Raw genomic sequence first — 17,849 nt, forward strand, 5'->3', positions numbered from 1 at the left:
TTATCCCGAATCTACCCGGGACGTATCCAGCACGGTTCCTCTTATTCCTTCCATTTATCTATCCATCTCGATTTTTCATATTATTCAAACGAGAAAGGAATCTGATCTTATCGATCAGCAAAAGAAGTCCCCACTTATAAAACGTTCTCGACTGAAGTGGTATCCGAGGACGATAACGCTGTACTTTCCCTCATGCACATGTTTTCAAGTCGGTTTGGGGGTCGACCTCGTTTTAACACAAATTTGTTTCGCGATACTATCTACGAAGTAAGCTGATCCGTCGCGGTATACCTATGTCATATTTGCTGAAAGTGAGTAGAAACCGTGTTACGGATGCAAATCTAATATTGAATGGTTTAACTTCGATTAGATACGGCGGTGTGGTAATTAGTTAGCGTGAGATTTCTCTCAAAGTGTTCGCATCGTCTGCGACAGCGAAATCGACATAATCGATGAAAGGCGCAAGTATTCGACAAAGTTAAGTAAGTTTTAAAGCCGAGTATAAATACTCGTAATAAATCTTTTATCAATTGCGGAAAATTAATTGTATATTCGAAAAAAAAGGAAATTAATTATACGTTAAGTTGTTTAACCCTTTTAGAAAGTGTGTTAATTTATTATTACATATAACTCGTAATCCTGAGATTTCAGATTCAGAACCCAATAAATAAAAAAAATAAAAGTATAATAGAAAATTACGATTAATTAATAAAAGTTGCGTCAGGTTTAGATACTTTCAATAAAAAATAATAAATTAAAAAAAGATTTTATATCATTTTTTAAAATTTTATTTTACCAGAAAAATTTCTGAGAAAATCTGATTAGAAACTGGTTAAATTTACTGCCTAGTTACAATCTGAACAAGCCAGAATTTAACCAGTCAATTTCTGATTAATTTTTTACTTGGGTACCGAATCTTTCGCAATTAAACTCAGGCAACTTATATCCGAGAACTCAGGTAGCTTACATCAAGATTGACAGTCTTTATATTGAAGAAATACTGAAATTACGTCCTGACATATAGTGTTTCGGTTCAAACGATCGCGTCAGTAGTTAACGAGCTAAAAGAGACACCGCGAGAGCCGAGGTCCAATCTCCTCTTTCTCGTCTCCGAAGTCCGAACCTTCAGGGATCTGTCGACCCTGATCGACTCGGCTGCCGACATCGGCTGCTCAGCTTATCTCCCGTGACTTCCAATCTAGCTTGCGTAAGGCGACACCGTTCTGTCTTTCTCTCCTTCTGTCCATTAACCATCGATCGATGCACAATGCATACCTCTAATCAGAGAGCGACTCGCGCGCTCGCTCATCCTCCCTACGACGAAAGAAATCGTTTCTCGCGATGATAAATCAATAGCTCAGGTCGCCAGAAGAAGGAGATGGGTGAATGACGTAACGAGCCTGTCTTTCCGTACGGTCCTCACATATATATATAAGAGGGTCGACCCCTCGCGCTTGTATATCCAAAGAGATGGACGATTGAATCGCGAGCTCAAGAGAACCTGTTGCCCGTCACGAGGACGATTAAGATTACGATTTCGTCTTCCGCACGCGCGCGCGCACGCATATACGCAAACGAGATCAACGGGCCTGATCCCACAACGATATAATATCGTTACCGTTCCGCGGTTATCATTCACCGAAACCCACCCGCGGTGTCGGTTCCCGCTAATGCCCGACTCTCACGAGCGGCAACTCGGAGATTTCGTGTGTGCGCAGCTTCCAGGATCTTCGCTCTTTCTCTTTCTCTCGGAGAAGAGCAAGATCGTCACAGGTTTCATCAAGATCGGCACGGACACGTAAACGCGAACGGGCGACGTTACGGGCTCACCGTCGCTCGCGTTTCCCATCGTGCTCGCGCATCGAGGAGGTATTCCAGATTTTGATACCGTTATCCAGATTCCATCTTTATCCCGAGCGGTTTGCATTTTGTACGTAGCGTCGGGCGAGGCCGCTTCGTATCTCGCCTCCATCTTCGCTCTACGATTCTTACGGTTTAACGAAATATCCGCTTGAAACAGTCGGTCTATTCGATCGTATCGCTCGATCGACTACGACTATTATTGTATTTCGCGAGTCCAACGATGGTACATCGCGAAACGTTTAAAAGTAGCTACAATCAATAAATGAAGATGTTTTCAAATTGAACGTGACACGAAAATTAAAGAAGCAATTATTCTCTCATGGTAATTAAAAAAATTAAGTTACAACTGACTCTCTCTCTCTCTCTCTCTCTCTCTCTCTCTCTCTCTCTCTCTCTCGTAATTAAATAAATTATGTTCTTGTTAATTATCTGGAATCTCTCTTAGAACATCTTGATTACTGAGTCATTCCGATCACAATCGCGACACTAAACGGTTGGCCATCGCGCCGACGTTGACGAGTTGAATTGCAAATCGTACGGCGCGCGTCACATACACGCGACGATCGATCAGCAGTGAGAGAACCTCGGAGAGAACTGGGATGTCCGGATGGTCTTCGCGAGCGAGGAAGTCACGTTTCGCAATTCCACATCTCGAATAGTCCATGTGCGGTGAGGGGCGTATGTGCGTTCACCTAACTAGAACTCTAGAGTAGCACAATCCTTTCATCTAAGCTGAATGCCGACAATTTTCATATTGACTATTTCGACCGCGATTTTTTACTTGATGGTCTATCGCCCAATAAGTAAGTGATAAATAATAAATAAGCTTAATAAATAAATGAATAAGTGAAAAAGTATACTCTCTAAATCTGAATCAGTGGATAATAATTGATATCAGTGCCAAGTATGCCATTGGTAATCAGTGAATTAAATATGAGATCCCTAACCTAGCTAATTTTTATTATATGATCTAACTAACCTTGTTTTGATTAATGCTTAAATTGATCTAACTAACCTTGTTTTGTTAATGCTTAAATTTAATGAATACGGTATTGGAAGATTGAAATTAACGTGCAAATGTCAGTATTTAGTTATATAATGCTCAACATTCTTCCTTTTTTAGTTGAACTTCACTGATTATCAGTGTTAAGTATGCCACTGGGTAATTAGTGACTATCCACTGATTCAGATTTAGAGAGTAAGTTTACTCTCTGAAATCTTTGGAGTGGAATCTAATTCTAAAGAGCAATCATTGAATATCAATACTGAAAAAGAGTGACTCAATTATCAATTTTTAAGAATTAGATTCCACTCTAAAGTGAAGTAGTAATTTTAGAGTAATAATTCTTAAATATATGATTCATTTAATTTCAGAGTAATAATTCTTAAATACGATGGTTATTAGATCAAATATGGCGGACTTTTGTGCTACTGCGGTACATCTAGAGTTCTACACCCATAATCTGCCAACATTTGCGCTCTCGCTCAACTGGTTCGGTAGATCAGCCGCGCGGTGTAGACGAACGAGTACGGAATGAACGAGCGAAGAAACGAACGAGAATGAGAACGACGCGACAGTGAGAGAAGAAGAGAGGGACGGAAAGAGAGGGTACGCTAAGAAGAGAGACCACCTACGTCTTCCGACGCGCGCCCAGCGGATATTCAAGAGACGGTGTACGTTCGTTCTTCCACTTTATTTCGGCTCTAAAAATGCTGCTACGAGGCCCATCGTGACACGAATGTCGCGCGGCTTGTCTTTTTCCGACTTATTCTCTCTTTCTCTCTCTCCTGGATTCTTTTTTCCTCTCTCGTCCAATGTATAGAAATCTTCCTCTCTCCTTCAGTTCCAACGAGCGACGCCTCCGTGCCTTTGCTTTAACAGCCTTCCAATTTGTCAGAATCCCTCTCTGCCCCTCTCTTCTTCTTTCTATCAATTATCTTTTCTTTAAGTCTCTCTCTCTTTTTTTCTCTTTTTTCCTCAATTCTCACTCATCCGTTACCGTCCATCTATGTGCATCCCTTCTTTAGTATCGGTGTATCGTACCTCGAATCGTTTGGCAGGGTGTCGTTGACTCATTGTGCGAGCTACGCATATGTCCCAATGGGGATCCCCAGTCTAATCCGCATTGTATAAAAGGGATCGTCGTGATATAATCAACGCGTAGTTTGATATAGATACATTGCGACGACTTTCATATTTACGCTGGCTAAATAAAGTTACTAGATAAATTGAGGAAAAGAAGATATCTTGAGAAGATATCTTAGGGTCTAATTTTTCTTAGAACTCTGTTGAATATATCTTTATCATTTCTATTTAAGAAAATAACTAATAATAGATAAGAATAAAAGGTAATTGATCTTAGAACCTCCCTTAAACATTAATGTACATTAAATAATTATATGCTTTCTTTTCTTAAAATGTATTTCTTTCTCTCTTTTTTAAAAACGGAATTTGATAAATATACGGTAATTAAAACAACTTATTATCATAATCATCAGGCTTGAAAGGTTACTGGAAAATTTAGATGTATATAGAATCTGAACGTATAATACACAGATGTCGATTTCCACCCCAAAATTTATTCCTCGACTTCATTTATCGCGTCAGGCTTCGTCGCCCCTTCCTAATCCTCCCGATCGCGGAAGTAGCTCTCTGAATCTCTCGTAGACGAAATTACTCTTCTCCAATGATGGGCGAGTGAGGGGAAAAATAACGTGGGGACGAGAAAAAGGGAAGATTCCCCGGGAGGACGAAAAAATATGAGGTGCTCGGTAACTTAACCCCCAGTCTCCCGTCTCTGCGGGGTCCCGCAGACCTCCAGCTTACCAACGTGAGTCCGACTGGGCGGCATAAGAAAGGCGGCAGTGAAGGTAAAGGGGGGAAGGTAAAGGGGATACGGATGCGACGCGATGGTAGGACGTGGTTCTGAACTCGGCCCACGCCATGGACCAGCGTCGCATGGCTGGAATTACCATTTACATAGCGTTATTATGTTTGCGTATAATGTATGTACACATGTTAAATCAATTATTTAGAAAATAGCTCTCTCTCTTCCCCCCCCCTCTCTCTCTCTCTCTCTCTCTCTCTCTCTCTCGATATCGCGGGAAACCAAGTGGTCCTCGAGAGAACGATAGAGAAGAGAGGAGGGGGAGGGGGAGAAAGAGAGATAGGGGAATTAGATTATTCGATATAGAGTCTCTCCTTTCTTCTTTCTTCGTTTCCTATCTTCCAACTTCCTTTCCCTCTCCTGCCAGCGGCGCTCTTTGCATATGGATCTTGAATTTCAATTGTGCTTTTCAAGTTACATCCCCCCATTCTTTTGTTTCCGCCCCGGCACTTCCCAAACCCACCCTCTTATCCATCTCTCTCCTCGAGTTCTCTTTCTTCTTCTTCGCATTCTCATTCTTTGTGTGTTTTTGGCATAAAAAAAGAGAAGAGGAAAGAGAGAAGAGCTTATTAATATTTAAAGATAAACCTTCTAAAAATTCATGTGAACATACGTGACAGAAAAAAGATCTCATAAAAGCAATTACATAAATCCAGATGAAAGATACGAAAGAAACGCGGCAGAGAAGAAACCATTAGACGAGTAATATATGAAAAGTAATAAAGTAAAAAGAAGTAAACAATAAAAAAATTGACAAAAATGAATTACAATGCGACGATATTAAATGACTAAATTTCTCATATTTTAGCTTTCTGAATGTAAATTAGCTACGTATCATCATAAATAAGAACAAACGTAAATGATTAGCAAACGAAAAAAAGAAATAAAGAAAATCAGAAGCCAAGTTGTATCAATCATTTATGTTGGGATAAGGCCAATTCGCCGAAATATTTATTATATTTGTTTCCGCGCATCGTATAGTCCAACCAACCAAATCCAAATAAACAAGAACCATCTCCCTTTCCTCATCATCCTTTACCCGTTCATAAATTTTCCCGGTGGGTATTAACGGTGGATGATACGTGCAGCCGCGACGATGCAGCCTTCGTAGTGTAAAGCGGGCTTTAATTTATCTTACGACCCCCGTGCCGCGGCGCGTGCATGTGCCCATGAGAGAACGAGAGAGGGAGAGAGAGAGAGAGAGAGGGAGGGAGGAGAGAGAAAGATAAAGAGCGGTTTCTGTATTAGCATGTAAATCACATCGTGTGAGGCTTTTTGGAATAGAAACCTTCCGTCCCAGACGCGACAGCGATAATCGAATTCTCTAATCTAAAACAACGAGGAGACGTGTGTAAGCGGAGGATTTGGCGACCGTGTGACTACGAGAGCTCGTCTCTCTCTTTTCGCCCTTCCTTTTGCTTGATTCGTTCAATACACCTCACCTCTCTGCCAAACTCCTTTCTCTTTTCTTTTTTTTTTCTCGCGGACTTAAGTCGCGTATTACTATGTAAATTGCTATCAGACCGCGATAATCAAATTAATCGTCCCAAACGATCGTCGGACAAAGTGAACCGTACGATCGATCTGGTCCCTTCAATCTCTTTGTCTTTCTCACTCTCTCCAGGTTCACATCATCAGGGAAGAAAAATAAATGCGCTTGACAACATGCTTCAGCCCGATTTCGCCTCGTTCTTGATCATTTCTCGTCGAACGCCAGGGTGATTCGGTCTCTTCCGTGTTTGCGCCGCGCACTGGTCCGGTTTTTCAAATTGCTGAATCTCACATCACTATGTAAATTACCACGCGATCTCTACAAGGAGGCATCCCTATGCCGTGATCGCGATAATTAAATTAATCGATCTAAATGTCTACCGAAAAATCGTCTCCTCTGTCCTGAGGACCGAAAGAGGGGAGGGAAAGAGCCGAGCCGGACCGGACCGACTTCGATTCGACCGATTATATTTCTCGTTATTCTTTTTAATTGGCTCGGCGCGATCTCACCGGTGCGACCGGCGAAAAAAAAAAAGAGGATAAATATCTCGTTAGAATCGGGCGGGCCACATCGCGTCCCGTTCCTCTCGCCTACGCTTTATTATTTTTCTACCGCATCGCCGATTCGCCGAAGCGATCAACGAAAATCATCGGAAAATTGCCGCTACCCGGTGCCGCGTCGCGACGCTCTGCTTTTATCCGAGATTTATGCGGGTCAGTAATCCCGCGTATCAATAATCCCCACATGCGAACGAGACGGGATCGGCACATATATATCCGGCTTAATCAACAACGCCGAGGGGGGGAAAAAAATAATTCTCGATCGTCACAATTGCACATAGATGAGAAATATTCCAAATATATATATAAGGTCGAAGGACCATGAAAGGCGAGGCGGGGAAAACGTGGGACACCTCGTATATTTTCCTCAACGCGATTTGTCAGCCACCTGTCCGATCGGCAGTTTATACGGCCCGGTAATTTTCACATACCGAGAATATTAGATACACGTCGAAGCGTTCCTGTGGCTGCTACCACATGCGCACGAGTATTTACATGTGTATCTGTGTGTATCTGAGCGTACCTATGTGTGTATACATGGTTGGTGCCCGATCGCGATGTGCCACGATTTTGCACGTGTCTTGCACGCGTGCATAAGCGCACAGGCGTTTCTCTCCCTTGCTTGGTATACACGCTGCGAGCACGATTTATCGAGAGCGAGAGAGAGAGAGAGAGAGGGGGGGGGGGGAGAGGAGACCGGTTAATGCGTTCCAAGAATCTATTACCAAGCTCCCAATATTATAATTATTTTATTAACGGTTCACTCATTATGCTCCTTTTTATGGGCGAGCAATGGCGAATATAATTATTTTTTTCCACTTTTTCCCTTCGTCTCTTTTTGTCCTCGTTCCTTATGCTACTGATTCTTCCGCGTCACGATATAGCGCCTTCCATAAAAGTGTCCGCTTTGTCGGAGAACGTATCCTTGGAATTCGGATGACGAATCGAGCTTCAGTCTACAAACATGTTCGATTAATTGTACGATGTGTTCCCAGAAGGTAGTACTTGCTTTATAAATTATTTTAGCATGTCACTGATAATGAATATAATCAAGAACTTGGGAATGGGAAACAGATAAAAATCAAGATTATCACTTTGATGCATCCAATTGCAAAAAGCTACTTAATTGCATGCAACAAAAAGTCCTGTGCGATAAATAATGCACCGCTATGTCGTGATTTTTACTAATATATAGCGGTGCATGGAATTTTATTAACAGCCTTCAAAATGAATGGATTCGAATGGACGAAGACACCGGCGATTCGTAGAAATAATTATAAAATAGAATCGCGGGATTCGATTGAGTCACGGCGATGGCCATTCACGCAGATGTAATTTCCTAAAAAAAAACGCGATATTGATCAAGGAAGGCTGGTCGGTTCGTTCAAGGAGTCGTTAATCAGCACGATGAGGGCGATGAGAGGGTTCATTAGCAAAGCGTTCGCTCTCGCGGTCGAAGGAGATATTTGCGGTTTCTCTTTCCTTTCGCTCTCTTTCTTTCTCTTTTTCTCTCTTTCTTTCAGCCGGTCGACGTTCCCAGGAATCTTTCAATTCCAGCTTACAGGGTGGGGTATATCCTCGCATGTGCGTTGTTAAGACTGAGATTTTATGACACGATCCGAAATAACGAGGAACCTGAGTCAGCGCCGCGCATAAGTTATCTCGTTTCATTTCTCCCTCGAATCACCCGGTCGAGTTCCATCGACGGTGACCTCGGTGGTCCGCGCAATGGAAACGGCGAACGATCTTGTCAAAGTACGTCCAAATCTCGGGTCATCCAAAGTGTCTTGATATTCGATAGCCGATGATGTCGTTTACGCGGCTATTACAGAGTTTCTTGTAACGCACCCTACTCGAATAAATAAACGAGACGATAAACGTCACATTTCGGAACTTAGTACGGTAATCCAAGAGTTTACAGAAAATATCGATACGATAACGACGCGTTTTACATGACGCTACATGAGCGCGGAGAGTCATTTCTCGAGCTGAAGTTTTAACGCGTTACGATCGAGATAACAGTCGGATTAGCGGAATTTGAAACATGGCCGTGTTAAAATCTTGAAACCTCGGTGTTTTCTCGTACACTCGCGCGCGTTAAATTCATAAACGCTAACGTTTATTACCACGCGCGACATTAAATGCTTCGTCCGCGTTAAAAGCGCGGGTTCACGAATGCAACCGGCTCGCCACCTAAACGGAGTAGCTATTACGCAGTCTTAGAAATGCACTTACGCGCACCTGATCGTGTTCCGCACGAATACACGACGCCAAACTCGTTTCGATACACGTGAGACCTTCGTGCCTGATCCAACCGTTCCGCTTATTCGCTGAACCCGAACCTTATAGCGTTTTCGAGTGCAACGTGGTTGAACCCAACCCAGGTCGAATTAATGACGTCATACGCTCTACTTTGATTTTTGATCGAACGAGATCAAATGGTACTTTCGAATTAACCTGAGTTGGGTTCAAACTTACTGCACTCGAAAACGCTATTAGTTAGTTGCAGTATATCACGTTGATGGACATTCAATGTGTCGCCCTCGACCGTAGAGCTTTCATCTCGATCAAGAACTGCTCCCATTTTTTGATATACGGAAGAGGAAATATCATTCTATGCATCGCGACATAAGTCAAGGGTTATCTCGATGCTAAGAGACCCAACTTGGAAAACATGAATGAATTATTTAGAATGTCAACTTGTTCATTCGACGCATATAACTGACTACAGTCTCACTACAGTCTGACTACACTCGCTATAGTCTTCCTTACTCTAGTCGTACATGTTCAAGTATTGTTCGCTTCGAAACAAAACATTCTTACTGTACTAGATATCTTATTTACGGTATCATTATAACGGCGCTGGTCGTGTACAAAAGGAGCAAGAAACATATATTCAAAGGGATAGACGCAGTCGCGAGAAGAGATGGAGGATCCAACAGCGGTGAGAAATCACTCGTTTCTTTTTCCAGCTCTTCCTTTTTTCGCAGGTGCGACGGCTGCGGCAACGGCTGCTGCTGCTGCTGCTGCTGGATGACGGAGGGAAGTCACAAATTTTTTCATTAATATGCAGCGAGACACTCCTAACTCCCTGCTGCTCGGAAAAGGTAATGTAGTAGCGGGGGCAAAAAGGGAGAAAATATCCGGAGCTCGCGCGGTGTACCGTGCCGATTCGTGTGCGTGTGTGTGTGTGTGTGTGCGTCTACGTATATGTGTGTAGATGAGGCGTGTTCGCACGCGCGCGTAGGTGTAAGAGAGAAATAATGGTCTGCTAGGAAATGTAACCAGCCGACGCTCACGCCCTCGCCTCGTCGCGACGCCTCGAGAGACTTTATGGGGATGAAGAAGGGTGGAGAGATGCAACGAGGAAGAAACGAAAGCGCGCTGTTAGACGACGGCACATGCGGGGGGGTGTAAAAACAGGGGGTGAAATACCTATATAAAATGCCGGGCGCATCGGGCATATACACATCGATATATACCACTTTCCCGAAGCAATTCGTCTCGTTCGATCCTCACATATTGTCTGCCCAACAAATTGCAAACCTGCCTTCCTCACGTTCCGTAATAAAATTATTGAAAATATGAGTTCCATGAGATCAGTTTATTCTCGCAGGGATAACGTGAAAGAACAATATTGAAGCTGTCCAGTAAATAATCAATCAACTTGAGAAGATTTACATATTATGAATAAATTAGAGATTATATATATATATAAGTTATTTATTTAATTTTTAATTAATCCTCAACATTTTTTTTAGTTTCTCATTAAATTCTTCTTTAGTTTGCTTACGTGGGCAGTTTGATAAGTCAATGACTTTTTAAAAGGAAGAGGACTGTATTAAAAAATAAGTAGAATTTTGATTTAAAAAAAAAAGGAAAAGGAATCATCGACTTATCAAACTGCCCACGTATAAATTAAATTTGCAATTTACAGGACATATTTTATTCTTCTGCAACGTTATATCGCGAACGCATATTAACGAGGCATTTAGCAATCAATTATGAACAAATTTAAATGTTGAAGCTAAAGAACCGAGCTTGACACTCCTGGCCTACAGCATCGAAGCTCTCGAGCTCACGGAAATTATACCGGTTTGAATACTTGCTCGTCTGAAATGGGGAAACACACGTAACACACACGGGGGGCTAACGCAAATCGTTCGTCGTTGGCGTACTTCGGGCCCCGCTATTCGAGGCGTTTTACTGGGCGGCATGCCTAACTTCTCTATATATCTCTATACCTGTCTCTTTCTCTTCTTAACTGACGTCCTTCCTTCTCCTCTCTTTTCTTTCATCTCACTTGTGAGATTTTTCTCCGTGATTAAAATTTATGTTCAGTCGTGTACCCGGTGCGTGCATATCGCGTTTCGTCTCGCGCAATGCTCGTTTTGCACCAAGTTGCGCATACATTTAAAGCGCGTTTACACACATAAACGTGCACACACACACACACACACACATATATGTATGCACATGTAGAAAGATATATACACATATATGTATCACGTAGTGTCTCTCTAACTCTCGCGCGCACGTTTTTCCCGCTTCACCCTGAGTTTGACAAGTTTATTTGTCTCTGCGGCGCGATCGAGCTGCATCTCGCCGTCATCGTCGTTGGAAAATCTACGAAGAGGAAACGCGCGACAAAGGGACCACCGATGACGGTTTCCTTTCGACGGAAGCGAAATTGCGGTGGTCCAGCTGCGGAAAGCTCGACCCGGTGTATTTATAGGAGTAAGATTGGCATTAAAAGGGGAGGGGCGACGAGAACGAGAGGGGCGCGGTTTCGTCCAATCATCTGACGAAACAAAAACCGTCGGGATGAAAAAATACTGATTTTTATTCTGGCAGGTTGTACTGGATCGCCCCTTTGTGGCCTGTGCCACAGTTTGGGCCACCGAGAGCAGATATTGCACGTCGCCAATGATATTGAATATTTAAATCGCATTGATATTTCACAAGAGAGAGCGAGACAGAGGAAAGAGTATACGACAGCGTCGAGTTAAAAATATGAAGTTTTTTTCGGCCGCCACAGAGCCGATTTGGAAGATCGACCGACAGTGTGATCGAACGCTCTGTCTATCCGTGGATATCGATCGAATCAATTCTCCAACGATATAAGTGAAACGTCGTATCCACGTTGATAGGTTTTCAATAACGATATTTGATAACTTGAATATATTAATTTTTCAAGCATCATATATTCGTTTTTTATTGATACCTAAATCGATTCTCGGTAATTTCGGTATCAATTGCGGCTGCTGCTTTTTCAACTTTGATTTTTTTAGTATAAAAAATGCGAAAGTCTTTTTTATTTTTACTGTAAAACTATAAAAAGAATGCTACTGGAAATATCATGAATAATTTTATATTAATGGAATATCGTGCGAACACTTCACAAATCCGCATAATGGTGCAAAGGAGCGCCGATTTGTAATACAGTCAATTTCGCGATAGATGCATTTTCGCTATGATGCGTCTGGAGAGATACCATCGCAGATTCCTCTTGCCCTCCCCTCTCTCTCGCTCTCTCTCTCTCTGAATCTCTTTCCATGTCTTTCTCTCGTTTGAACGACGATACCATAGCGCTGTCGAGTTCGGTCAATGAGAGTAGCCTACATTCGTCGTGTGATCTTTTCCTCGCGCATGGGCAACGCACACAAGGGGGAAGGGGGGGGGGGGCCGGAATCATAAGCCCTCGCTTCCACCTTCACGTACACGTGTATACGAAGAGAGCCAGGCACCGTCCTTCCTTCTATCTCTCTCCGCCTCTTTCTTTCCCGTCCTTCCCTTTACTTCTCAAACGATAGAGGACAAGTCCTACTCCGTCCTTGTCGGACCGATAGGATGCTGCCAGGCTTTCTTCGTATACAGTCGGGGCCCAGGATCAGAGTAGTAGGTTGTACAGGTATGCATGCGGTGGGTTGGCCGGGGGCATTCCTGCGGCGTTGCCGCGTCTCTTACTCACCGTGCCCTGAGATAGTAAGAGACGAGAGAGAGAGAGAGAGATGAGAGGCAACAGCCGGGAGAGAAGAAGGAATGAGAAAGGATGAGAGAAGGAGCCGAAGGAGGAAGGAGTAGAAGCGACGAGCTGGGCTCTCGCACGGCCACGAGCGCAGCTCGAACAAGTCTTTCTGCCTTTTCGCGGAGGCAATCGAGTTTGCTCGGGAAGAGGACTGCCTCTCTCGCGAGACCCGTTCCCGGCTACCGCCCGTCACCGCCGCTCCTTGCTCCCGATATCCCGATGTCGCTCCTGCACCGGGGAATCGCTAACTTCTTCGTCACTACTGCCGAAGAGGAAAACTCACTCCGTCTTCTATATTCCTGCAAAACGCGTGAGACACTGCGAAAGAGCATTCGAAACTTGCGCGTGATACGACGAGAGATGTAATGAAAGAGATCGCTCATACCGGAATTCGTTAAAATTTAATCAATCTCTTGAGGAGTTCACCGAGAAAAACTGCGTCGTGGTAGCGATTAATGTATTTACGGTAAAGGAATCAGTGGAGAAATTAGCGAGGAATGAAATGCGGGAGAGAAGAACGGAAGGAAAGTTTTTCATCTATCGCAATTTCGATTTCGTCCACTTCTGATTTCGCATCGGCTCTCGGCTAATGTTCGCTAATGTGCAGTGGAATCGAATGAAAGCAAGTTTCGAGTCTTGGGTGGGGTTTCGCCGGCTCTCTCGACGATCGCATCGTCGGCGAGCAAAACGATGGACTCGCCTCTGCAGTAAATGAGTTCGGAACGCGAGTGGACGGTAGTAGCGAACATGGTACCGTAGCGTTCGAGGGCCTTGCTTCGAGAAAGTAATTGAGTTTCGACTGCCGTATTACAGAACTGGGTTCGTCTAAAATCCTCGAAAGAACTCAATCGTCTGTATGAAAAGGCGAGGCTAAACTATGTATAATCGAGAGATTATTAGTAATCTAAGCTAACTTTTCTAAATTCATAGTTCGTTCTTATTTCAAGACCTTAAGTCTTAAGAAGCTAATACGACTCTTGAACTAGTTCATGACATCTTAAGATTGTATGTAAGACAGACTTAAATATAAGAATCGATCATAAATACCGATCTAAAAATTTTGTGATCATAAATACTTCTATTATTTCGTTTAAACACGTAGATTTTAAGTGTTTTTAATTTTTAGAAAATAAATATACTATAATTACACAACGTATATTTATGGGTGTTCCACCAATTTTGCTAATGTTAAAAAACCAATTAATCGCCGATCTGAAGCCGGTGTGAAGTTGGCACCCCAATTATAAAATTTTTTTTTTTTTTTAGCTAAATCAGCGGAACTATTGTTAAAACTTAGCAGGAACTGTAGAACTCTTCGAGAACTTTAGAATTTCGTGATAAAAATTGATTTTTGCGATACTTGGGGTGCCACGCGAAGTTGGCACCCCAATTATAAAATTTTTTTTTTTTTTTTTAGCTAAATCAGCGGAACTATTGTTAAAACTTAGCAGGAACTGTAGAACTCTTCGAGAACTTTAGAATTTCGTGATAAAAATTAATCTTTGCGATACTTGGGGTGCCACGCGAAGATGGCACCCCATTTATACAATTTTTTTTTTTTAGCTAAATCAGCGGAACTATTGTTGAAACTTAGCAGGAACTGTAGAACTATTGTGGGTGCAAACGGAACTGTATAAAATATCGATTTTTTTCAAAATGGGGTGCCAACTTCACACCGGCCGATCTGAATCGATGGTATATAGCGAGAGGATAAACAGCAAAGGAACATGTGCATTCAAAACTTCACACGGTAAGTAGTTTAAGAACTTGATCTCGCAAAATGTCACACGTCGATGAAAAATGTTAAGTTCCGATAATTCGCGAGCAAGCTCTCGAAGCAAACGATATTCTCGAAGTAACGGTTGCGCACATGCCTGTAAAGTTCGGGAACTAAGGTAATGATCGCACGAGTGCGATCGAAGGATAAAGTTCGCGAATGTTAGCAGCAGCGGCGACGGCGATGGCGGAAGGAAGAGCAGCGGGAAGATATCGTGGGGGTAAGGATAACGAGGAGCTCGCGTTTCGTGCAAGTCGGGGGAAACGAAGTTAGCCGCCTCCATCGGCAGACACGGTCCACTGGGAACGGATCCTTGGTAAGTTCCATTAAACGCGTTACGTACCGGGAGGGGGAGAAGAACTCCCGAGGGGCAGCCAGGGAAACTTGCCGCGGCTATGTCCGCGGTGGCCGCGATCGCGCAGGATGTAATTTGAAGATCTCGAAACTGAAACAGCCGAAATTTGCCAAGAACAAGGAATACGCGAACGGAGGGGAGGGTCTTGATTATTATCTAGTCAAACATAAAGAACAGATGGCTCCTTACATCCAAGACATTCTCTAAATTTGAATCAGTGAAATTCAAAAAGGAAGTTTGCGTAGTGTATAATTAAAATATCAATATTTGCACGTTTCAATACTATATACATTGAATTTATATACTAAAACAAGATTAGCTAGATAAAGTTCCATTGATTTTTCATTGATTACATTTCCCTGTGAATTCACTGATTACCAGTGGTATAATTCGGATTAATGTGATTCAGATTTAGAAAATATTTGTAAATTGATACAAATTATGTTTCATATAATATAAGAAGTTAAATCTTTTTTTCCTATAATCATCAAAAATATGTAATAAATATTAGGAGGAAAGAGGGAGAGGATTATATTTCAATGTGAGAAGCTCTATTATTCCATTTTCCACTAATTTCTAGTGTTTAAATTCCCCGCCCGTAATCGGAGGGTTTCAAACGCTCGTGTGCATTTTATTTTACATAAACGCTCCAAAACCACATTGTATAAAATAAGGCGGGGCGCCGCGAGTTTGCTGGTCGAGTTGAAGGCGTCTCTATGTCTCGAGCCGCGCCGACCGTCCCCAAAAGCGCGACGAAACGATCCCCTTTTAATCCCTGAACGCTAACTACCGGCACCTCGGATGATCTTGCAATTCGGAAGATTGGTCCGCATTACGAAATTATCGTTATTCCCCTGTACGAAAGGAGAGAATGAGAGAGACCGCGGAGAGGGCGAGCCATCGAGATGCCCGAGGCGCCAAGCTTTTTTTCAGTTAAAATATGGAAAACGTTCCGGGTAGCCCGTGTGGATGATCTTCAGAAACGCATAATGGGACTGGAAGGCCAATCTTGGCTCCGTTAAATCACGTTCGCAACGATCGGGACGAGGGCAGTGCACACAGAAGAATCCTTTATCCGAGCAAACAACATCCATCGCCTCGAGACACTGACTTGGTGCTCGTAAGAAGGAAAAAAAGGGAGGAGCGAAGAAAAAGAAAATTAAAAATGCGTTGCCGTGAATCTCAATGCGACGAGGAATTATATCGCGATTAAGGACAGAAGAGAAACAAAGAACTTAATTAATGTAAGTGTACCTTAAATTCCTTCCCCTCGTTTTCATCCGAATATACTTGGAATAGAATAAAATGAGTTCGAGAGGAATATAAGAATAAGAGGTCGTCAGATTATAAAAGAACGATTTTGATGAAGTATCTAAAGATTTAGCTATCAAAATAATTATGTAGGACGTTCAAAAACTGGTTGCCAGAATGTCAAAAGTTTTTGCAGCGTTGCTTGAGATTCCTACGTAATTATCTTGATGGTTCGACGAAATTATTTTCAGATTTGCATCTAACTTCTTTAGATACTTTGGCAAAATCGTTCTTTCATGAAGAATATTAAACACACATAAAAGTTTCGCTAATATAAAAACAATCTCTTCAATCCTTATGCTGCAGCGTATATATCACAATATTAAAAGAGATGTTAAATAAGAACTAGAGACTTTTATCTCACGGGATTACAAAGAGACGAAAAAAAAGGAGTAGGCGAATTATATAAAATAACGATCTAATATGAGTTACGGTAGATGAGGAACTCTCAATAGCCGCCACGTGATCGGTCGCTAGGATAGACGTGTGTAAGTATAGCGGCGCGTACGCAATTAGTGTCGTGGCAATTTGGTCTTTCTTTCTCTCTCTATCTTCCTTTCGTATTCAGCGTCTCCGTGCAATAAATCACGCGGCCGCCGCGCCGTGCCGTGCCGTGAAATTACGACCGGAGCGTCAGGAAACGTCGACTTGATGCGAACTAACGTGTCTCTTACGCTCGCTTCTCTGTTAGTCGAAAGAAGGACCAATGTTTCAGATCAGGACAAAGGAGTGTTTGTGAAGTTAATACGGCGTCTTACTAATTTTCAAGAAAACAATATTAATTCTTTTCGTTTCTTTATTTTGATAAGGAACTCTAGAATTGTGAAATGCATGCTATTGGAACTGTCGTCATTTTTGTATTAATAGAATGGCGTGCAAACTTCACAAAATCTAGACAAAAGAGATATAAAATGACTATTACTACAATAGTCGTACTAAGATCTTTTCCGTAATTAATTAATTCATATTAATTTGTTTTAGTAATATCACGTTACAATTATTTCCAGCCAACCTTAATTTACTTATATAATTGAGGTTACTTTACACCAAATTGTTTCTCCTAACAAAACGATCGACGAGTTCAAAAAGTATTTTAATTTCCAGATTAAAAGAGGCAGCTTTAGTAGACGCGAAGATAATTAAGTTATCCGCGATTCGAGTTGACGATAAGCGATCATCGAAGAACTCCGCCTTCTCGAGACAATCGACAGATCGGTCGATCACGTGGCAACAGCAGTGCGGGCGGTTAACTAACTGCTTTGGATCCTACCTAACCCGATACATCTGGCTAAGTATATACATCCGAGAGTGGCAATCGGACGCGATGTATCGCGACCTGAGGTGTCGCCGTGGACCATCATCTCGGGTTGATTAGCCCTACGTAGATGGGTATAGGCAGAAGAAGGTAATGAAGAAGAGAATAGAGAACCGAACGAACGCGAATGAGCGGATGGACGAACGAGCGCGCTTACCTTGTTCCGCCTGGGTCCCTCGCGGGCAGATTAGCAACAGCAGCAACGGCAGAAGGTGGGCAGCGGAAGCAGCAACGGCGGCGCAGGTGGCTAGGAGGCCTGC

At 42.6% G+C, this 17,849-nt stretch overlaps 1 protein-coding gene across 4 annotated transcripts in view; it reads right to left on the reverse strand.

Moving 5' to 3' along the window:
* Eph (Eph receptor tyrosine kinase) overlaps positions 1-17,843 on the reverse strand; it is a 62,672-nt gene extending 44,829 nt beyond the window's left edge. For all 4 annotated transcript variants that reach the window (XM_018514957.1, XM_018514956.1, XM_018514955.1 and 1 more), the window contains exon 1: positions 17,747-17,843. The gene's annotated coding sequence lies outside the window, so the exon portion shown is untranslated. The remainder of the gene's footprint in view (positions 1-17,746) is intronic.
* Positions 17,844-17,849: the final 6 nt, after the last annotated feature.

Source organism: Trachymyrmex cornetzi, unplaced genomic scaffold (assembly GCF_001594075.2).
Source record: "Trachymyrmex cornetzi isolate Tcor2-1 unplaced genomic scaffold, Tcor1.1 scaffold56, whole genome shotgun sequence".
NCBI lineage: Eukaryota > Metazoa > Arthropoda > Insecta > Hymenoptera > Formicidae > Trachymyrmex > Trachymyrmex cornetzi.